General features: G+C 35.7%; 1 long non-coding RNA gene across 1 annotated transcript; it reads right to left on the reverse strand.

Annotated features, from left to right (window-relative positions):
• Nucleotides 1-3,115: 3,115 nt before the first annotated feature.
• LOC128648214 (uncharacterized) lies at nucleotides 3,116-4,336 on the reverse strand. The gene is made up of 3 exons (XR_008400540.1): nucleotides 4,283-4,336; nucleotides 3,732-3,785; nucleotides 3,116-3,301 (listed from the first exon to the last, which is right to left on the reverse strand). It is a non-coding gene; the product is annotated as an uncharacterized LOC128648214 (long non-coding RNA).
• Between the last annotated feature and the right edge of the window lie 4,448 nt (nucleotides 4,337-8,784).

Genomic DNA, 8,784 nt, shown 5'->3' on the forward strand with positions numbered 1-8,784 from the left:
TCAATACTATTTAAATAAAATGAACACTTTACAGGGATTATATCATTGTATCAATACTCAGATCATTTTGTAAAGGTGCATCAATTCATGCAGAGTTTATAAATACACACATGGATATGAACATTTAAATATACATATATACACAAATACAAAAATATATATACATATATAAAGAAATTACTCTGCTAATCATAATCAGGCAATGATAGAGCTAAGAGAAAATAATATAAACACAAATAATAAGATTACATTGGAGATGTTAATCTTAAAGTCATTTACTATTGTCTTACATATATGATTTCATTATAACAAATAGATTTGTTAGGTCCCTTTAAGGATAAACAACATAAACTAGAGCTTGCAAAAAATAACAGGAAGAATGAGGACAAAGATTTGTGAAATAAAATTTATTTTATTAGTATGTAAGAAAACATACACAACGTTTATAAATAATCTTTTAAAAATAAGGAATATATGAGCCATATGACAAGGTAACACAGTGCATCACAGTCCATGAAGAGAGTTGCCAAGGGCCAGCATAGCCCCATTGGAGACACATGGCAAGGTAACACAGTGCATCACAGTCCATGAAGAGAGTTGCCAAGGGCCAGCATAGCCTCATTGGAGACACATGACAAGGTAACACAGTGCATCACAGTCCATGAAGAGAGTTGCCAAGGGCCAGCATAGCCTCATTGGAGACACATGACAAGGTAACACAGTGCATCACAGTCCATGAAGAGAGTTGCCAAGGGCCAGCATAGCCCCATTGGAGACACATGACAAGGTAACACAGTGCATCACAGTCCATGAAGAGAGTTGCCAAGGGCCAGCATAGCCCCATTGGAGACACATGACAAGGTAACACAGTGCATCACAGTCCATGAAGAGAGTTGCCAAGGGCCAGCATAGCCCCATTGGAGACACATGGCAAGGTAACACAGTGCATCACAGTCCATGAAGAGAGTTGCCAAGGGCCAGCATAGCCTCATTGGAGACACATGACAAGGTAACACAGTGCATCACAGTCCATGAAGAGAGTTGCCAAGGGCCAGCATAGCCCCATTGGAGACACATGACAAGGTAACACAGTGCATCACAGTCCATGAAGAGAGTTGCCAAGGGCCAGCATAGCCCCATTGGAGACACATGGCAAGGTAACACAGTGCATCACAGTCCATGAAGAGAGTTGCCAAGGGCCAGCATAGCCCCATTGGAGACACATGGCAAGGTAACACAGTGCATCACAGTCCATGAAGAGAGTTGCCAAGGGCCAGCATAGCCTCATTGGAGACACATGACAAGGTAACACAGTGCATCACAGTCCATGAAGAGAGTTGCCAAGGGCCAGCATAGCCTCATTGGAGACACATGACAAGGTAACACAGTGCATCACAGTCCATGAAGAGAGTTGCCAAGGGCCAGCATAGCCCCATTGGAGACACATGACAAGGTAACACAGTGCATCACAGTCCATGAAGAGAGTTGCCAAGGGCCAGCATAGCCTCATTGGAGACACATGACAAGGTAACACAGTGCATCACAGTCCATGAAGAGAGTTGCCAAGGGCCAGCATAGCCTCATTGGAGACACATGACAAGGTAACACAGTGCATCACAGTCCATGAAGAGAGTTGCCAAGGGCCAGCATAGCCTCATTGGAGACACATGACAAGGTAAAAGAGTGCAACAGGCACAACAAAAAACTGATAAAAAGGCCAAAGGGCAACAATATAAATACAAATTCAACATGTGGACGGAGGATTATTATCTGCCACCATGGAGCATATCCAGATCCTCCACTTACTGGTCATCCTCTTCATTGTCCTGTGCATGTCCAGCTCCAGATTCAGGCCTTGAACGTAATTGCATAATTTCACGCAGAGTCAAGTCCTGAACCCGGAGCTGGGCCTGCATGGTGTCGTTCATCCCTCTCAGGACAGCTGCGTTCCTCAACACGGCCTGCTCTACTCTTGCTATCCCTTCTAGCATGAGCCATGCTGAGTCACAGCCTAAAATAAAATAAAAATTAATATTAAGGATAATTACACAACAGAATAAAAGATTTTAATACATACATTGTCATCATAAAGACAAATAATTATTTACATCAATTATTTTTCATATATTCTTTACACATGAATTAGGTTATTCAGACAGACAGAAATCATTAAAGGCTCATGTTACTCAAACATGTTGAACCCTTTAATTGGTTTTAGATGATCCACTTATACAGCTTGAGTGTATCAAATCTTGTTAAAGGATTTACATTGTACTTACATCAGCAATTTAAAAATTCAATTTAGACTGTGGTAGGCACACCTATCCTTAAACATTTTGGCATTGAGGACAAGCTGTGTAAACATAGCAACCAGAAGAAATTACATTCCCACTGGGTTAGACAAGAGATAATGTATCCACATTTGGACATAAAATTTTGGATCCAAGTAGTGGTGTTTGGTATATGTAGTGATATCCAATTAAAGGGACACTGAACCTAAATATTTAATGGACTGATTCAGATAGAGCATGACATGACAAATCTTTAGAAATTACACATATTCATTATATGTTTTAATTGTCAAGCTATATTTTGAATGCAAGAATGTTGGTTTTTATGGAAGCCAATATTTGTTGATGAACCTTGTTTGTGCATGCTGGTTGATGGATACATTCATCCAACAATAAAGAAATGATGGCCACATTTATTTTATTGTTTAAACTAATTATAGGAATAAGTTGTTTTCAATAAATATATCAAGAGAATGACGAATAATTCATAAGAGTATTCTATGATACATTGGCTTAACATTGCATGCTGGATTTGAATCACAATTTAACCAATTGAACTTCACTGTACCTTTAAGTATCTTATAAAGTGTATTTAGAATGATACTTACAGCTGTGCCTGGGAAGGACAATCTGACACCCAGGACAATGAAGGTTTAAACAGGGGGAAGGGATGGGATTGGCTCGGGGAGGGATGGGAATGGCTTGGGGAGTGGTGAGCTGCTGCTCCAGGGTAGGCCGTACAGCTGGGGAGTGGGGAGTTTGGGTCTGGGCAGCTGTACGGGCCAGAATACGGGGAGAGCGGCGAAGGGGGGTGTATGGGCGTTTTTTGGGAGGGACAGGATATGAAATATGGGAAGGGCTGGCAGTGGTCGGGGCATGGTCATGGGTTTGGTGATGGGAAGGGCTCTGGGTGTGTGCAGAGGTGTGGCCATGGTCAGGGGTGTGTGCACGGGGAGGGGTCTGTGACTGGGCAGGGGCGGAATCCAGATGACCAGAAGTGGTGGATCCATCTGAAAATGTAAAATAAATATATTAACATCTCATACATCCTGACATCAAATCAACGCATTTAAAATTGATTATGTTTTCAATATACCTCGAAGTGTGTTTGAATCTGTAAACTATTCTGAAATGAGGATATGGTATCTATATAGGCACTCAGATGAATCTCAATGACTGTCTGTACAATGTGAAACTTATTATTGTGTTTTGGCATGGAATATGCATGTGACATAATGATGGCATGAATTATATATTCTTAAAAAAATATATACAAGCAGATTTTCATGCTGCCTGATATAGAAAGGGGGCAGTAGTGTATTTGAACAGACAAATAATATTCCTTTTTAAAGGGAAAAAGCTGTAGACTTTGAATGTCTTCAATAAAATGATTTCAAAAAAAGAAACATGTTGGAAACATGATAGATATATTTCACATACCATCAGACTCCAAGGCAGCCTCTTCCTCCTCCATCCCACATGTGACATCAATCTCTGTAAAACATAACATGTTGTGTACACCTTAAGATCAGATATTATAACATATGTTACTGTTGCTCAAATACGCACATCAATGTTGCATTAAAGATATACACACACAAAGTTATGATTTACATCATTTTGATGGAGCATACAAATGACAATAGATTTGTTATTGTCAATAAATCAGAATCTTAATGTATTGTTTGTCTTAATGTTAAATTCATAAAAGCATAGTACATAGAACATTTAAGATTTCTCATGTGTGTATCACTTGATGACTGTTGTTAAAAAAATTAAAAAATGAAAAAAACATATGTTAGACATCTTATGAATAACAAATGTGTAGAATAATAAAGTAGAAATTATTAATCGCTCAATATAAAAAATAAATATATAATCAGAAGATAAATTCTATGATTTTTTATAATGTTATGCTTCATCGGAATCATGATCATAATATTGATTAGCAATACACCTTCAATTACATATAAATGAGTCAATGGACTTACCAGGAGCCCGCAAAGGCGGCTCTATGTCACTGCTGGATTCCTGTGGGCTCCCCACACCAACTCTCTCTATGAATGATATAGATATATATTATTAAACACATTTTGGATATCACTAAATCACATCTGTCTAGAATTTTAACATTAATCAACTTTAAAATGTGAATAATAGAGCAGTCATTACACCAGAAAATGCTTGATTGAATCAAGGGGATTCTGTAAACATATCTGTATTCAACATATGTTTAATGTCAGACTACATTAGACATCAAATTCATCTCAGATGCTGCTATTGCATATCTAAATATACCCAATGATCAATGTTCTTAACCCTTTAAGGACACAGCTTTCACTTAGCTCAATTGTTTTATGACGGAATAATTCCGTCATATGTCCTTAAGAAGTTACAAGAATACACACAAACCACATATTGAGGAGCATCTGTTGACAAATCTAAACAAACATGTGTCACATCGAGCCATTTTTTCAATGTACAGTAATCTTGTTTAGGACACAACACATATTTATCACAATACATAACAAACTTTATTATTACTAATATGTAATCATGGTGCTGTTAGAGTATGCAGATATATATAAAGTAACTCCAACAGATAATTAGATTTATATATCAATAGTTTTTAATAAAAATAATGTAATGATGAATGAATCTATTTTGTCTTAAAGGGACACTGACATGATTAATTTAAATAATTGATTTCTATGTTCAAACTGTAAAAAATGATTTAACATTGACTCCTATTATAATTCGAATGTTGTTCGATATTAATCTTAAAGGCAGATAAGGAATATTGGATTCAATAAATATTGTTTGTTGAAGGTATCCACCAATCATCAATATAAACCCAGGTTGGTCAACAAATATTTAGATGCACATAAACGTACTTTCTTTATTTTAAACTACATTTAGCAATAGAATATGTCACATATGATGATAGTATTATATTTTATGTTTATTAATATTGCATACTGTATGTGAAAGACAATATTAATAATTGTAGTTCAGTATCCCTTTAATCTAAAATTAAATAGATTCCACAATGTTGTTGTTTGTTAATGAATTATCTACTCCATATGTTGATGTAATGAATGGTATTGAGCATGCAATTAAAATCAAATATGTTATTTAAGTATATCCGAATAATTATATAATTTTCATCTATTAAATAGACATTACATATAAATATAGAACAATGTGTATTTAGTATGTAATGTTCATTCCATGTTTCTAAGACAAATGTCAATTAAAATGAGACATACCATACTGTGACAAGCCCTGGCTTGAGGATCCAGCAGCCACATCCATATCTGTAATATATTAAATGAGGATTGCATATCATTAATACTAATCATGCCATGTTTAAAATATTTACATTAATAACAAATCAATAGAAAAATATTAATCCTTTGGTAGTCCCATGAGTTAATAGTTTCCGCAATTTAATGAATGATAAATATATCCTGGACTCTTATTTTCAATCAGTTGTGTTGTTTACTGTATCTTTAAGAATATATGCTTGTTATTACATAATCATCAATTGATGGCCATATGTTATAATTTATTAGTATTATTCGTTTTTTATTAGATATAATATTTAAAATAAGAATACTGTATTCTTCACTAATCTAAGATTTTCCATTTAATTTTTAACAACATGTATAAAGCAATGCCACTTTCCGCAAACCCATGTTAACGTGGATGAGAAATGCCATTTTCGCGATCATTGCGCAATGATTCCAAGCGGAATTACGCATCCGTCATTTGACCAACATGTATAAAGCAATGCCACTTTCCGCAAACCCATGTTAACGTGGATGAGAAATGCCATTTTCGCGATCATTGCGCAATGATTCCAAGCGGAATTACGCATCCGTCATTTGACCAACATGTATAAAGCAATGCCACTTTCCGCAAACCCATGTTAACGTGGATGCGAAATTACATTTCCGCTCTGTGACGCATATTCTGTAGAGCGCAAGAAACATCATTCCAATTTCATGTATCACTAATGTAAAATCAGATATCTAAACATCATATGTAGTGTATGTTGTGAGATCTGTATAGGTTTAGTATCTGACTAAATACAATTTTTGGATTTTTAACATTATAAATATTATATGAAGTTGGATAATTACCTGGTTCAGATTCTCTATCGGGTCCTCCCAGGCCACCGGACGGAGAAGCATCTGCCCTGTCCCCCGCGTCAGGACTTTCAGATCCCGCAGCTGGGAGGGAAGAAGAGGAGGCCGAGGATGGCGAGGATCTAAATCTTTTGGGGACCCGGAGATTGAGGAGCTCGCATAAAGTCACCTCATAAGGGAGTAGGTACAGTTTCCGCGGGGCCTTTCTTTGGCCCCCTCTTTTACGGGCTTGTACCCAGTCCCTTATGAGGTTGACTTTTTTCGATAAACGCAACCTCATATCTCCGAATCTCCTCATGATCTGATCCTGGGTCCTCTGGACGTCACACACCAATCTAACCGCATTGGTGATAGACTCCCAGAGGGCCTTCTTAACAGGCGCATCTGTCGAGCTCCTCTTGTTCCCAAACAGCTGGGGATAAAAGTCCTTGACGGCGTGGACCAGTGCAGCGCTCTCCTCCTTGGTGAACCTGGGAACTGACATGCCTGCTGGGTTGTATAATAATAATATATATTGCCTGCAGGCATTAGAGAACTGACAAAGATGGCAACGTGTAATGGACTTTTATATGGTGAAGTAAACATGAGATGCACCATGGGACAATTTATCTGTACATCTGATTGGATAAAAGTTTGAAATATTGTTATAATGTCTGTGAGACCATCCTGACTCAAGTTGTGTTTGTGTGATGAACTCTGATTGGCCGTTCCTTAATGTTTCATATCTTAGTAACTTCCTTACACATACCGCTTGGTGGTGCTGTAACTTCATTTTTCATGTAGACTTATTTGTAACTCATGGGCCTGTCATGCGGATATGTGTGACGCAGATTTAATATCCGTGATCCGTGAAATATTAATGATTAAATACTCTTTAAAATCTAATCCTGTCACATTATTAATGTTGTAGAAATTTCTCGGTTTAATAACGGTCTGTTTCTTTAATACAAATACACATTTAATATTGTATGTCTTTATTGTTCTTTAAATAAATTTATTGTGAAGTATTGACATTGCTCTATTAAATGTATTTATAATGCACATTGATTGTGTGCTATTGCGTGACATTACACTAATGTTTAAATATGCTAATCTGGTGTTTGAAGATGCGTTTCCCACGCAATATTTATTAATGTTAAAATTCCGGGAAGAATGTCAGTAACTTTGATAATCTGTTTATAAATGTTAAACTACAGCTTTGTTATTCGCAAATAAACCTCGAGCTTGTATTTCTCTGAAGTGCTCATATATGTTATTGTGCAATGGCGTCTTTAGTTTTAAAGAGACATTACAAACAATTGTATCAAATGATCTGTAGAGATAGAAGATTGTTTAGACTTTAAAATGTAAATCATTTTCTCTTAGTATTTATATATCCTCAACATAAGAAATTTAAATGCACATGGTTGAGCCAATCACATAAGGCATCTCTGTGCATCCACCAATCTTCATCTACTGAGCCTATCTCGATATGCTTTTCAAGCAAAGTATGTAAAGATAGGAAGAGAAGTAAATACACTATTTCAAGCTCTTAAAGGGACACTGTCCAAAAAAATTTACCATTGGTGATTGAGCATGAAATGTTAATCAACTTTATTATTTAATACGATTATCAAATGTTAAGTTATCTTGTTATGTTTCTTTGAAAAACAATAATGATATTTTATATTACGGACAATTGTTTAATAAAAACCTGGGTTGTCCTTGACGATTGTTGCATCAATTATTCCAAACAATCAAGTTCTGTCCAGAGTACTGAAGCAAATAAATTAGCTATTTACTGCCTTATTTCTAAAGTAATGATAGCAACATCACAATGAGCATTCATAATATGAGACAAGTTTTAAACTTGATTAAAATAGAATACTCATTCAGAATGTATAAATCTTTGTTTTTTTAAATGGCTACCTTTAAGTATATTTTGAGTTCATGTCCCTTTAAATAAACATTTCACAATAATGCTTAATATATCATAAACCTAGGCACCTTCCTTTTGCTAAATGAGTCTAACATATGAGTAAAGCAAATTTAGATTAACTTCTAGATTGTTTTACACACTGACTGAAATATATTTATTAAATGAGGTCTTTTTTAGCCTTCAGCGTAGAGGGACATTAAGCTATATGTTATGTATGCATTTTGTATCATAATCTTATATTTGACCAACTTTATATGTTTTGTTATTCAATTATTATATTGTAATTATATATATTCGTGGATTAAATACATCTCTACATAGGCTATTTTGATGCTGATTGTTGTTTGCATATAGATGCCTTATATCATTGACTAAGATATGTGCATTTATTTTTATTTTAACAAGTATATTTAAAGACTGAATG

The sequence above is a fragment of the Bombina bombina genome, chromosome 2, assembly GCF_027579735.1.
Source record: "Bombina bombina isolate aBomBom1 chromosome 2, aBomBom1.pri, whole genome shotgun sequence".
Lineage (NCBI taxonomy): Eukaryota > Metazoa > Chordata > Amphibia > Anura > Bombinatoridae > Bombina > Bombina bombina.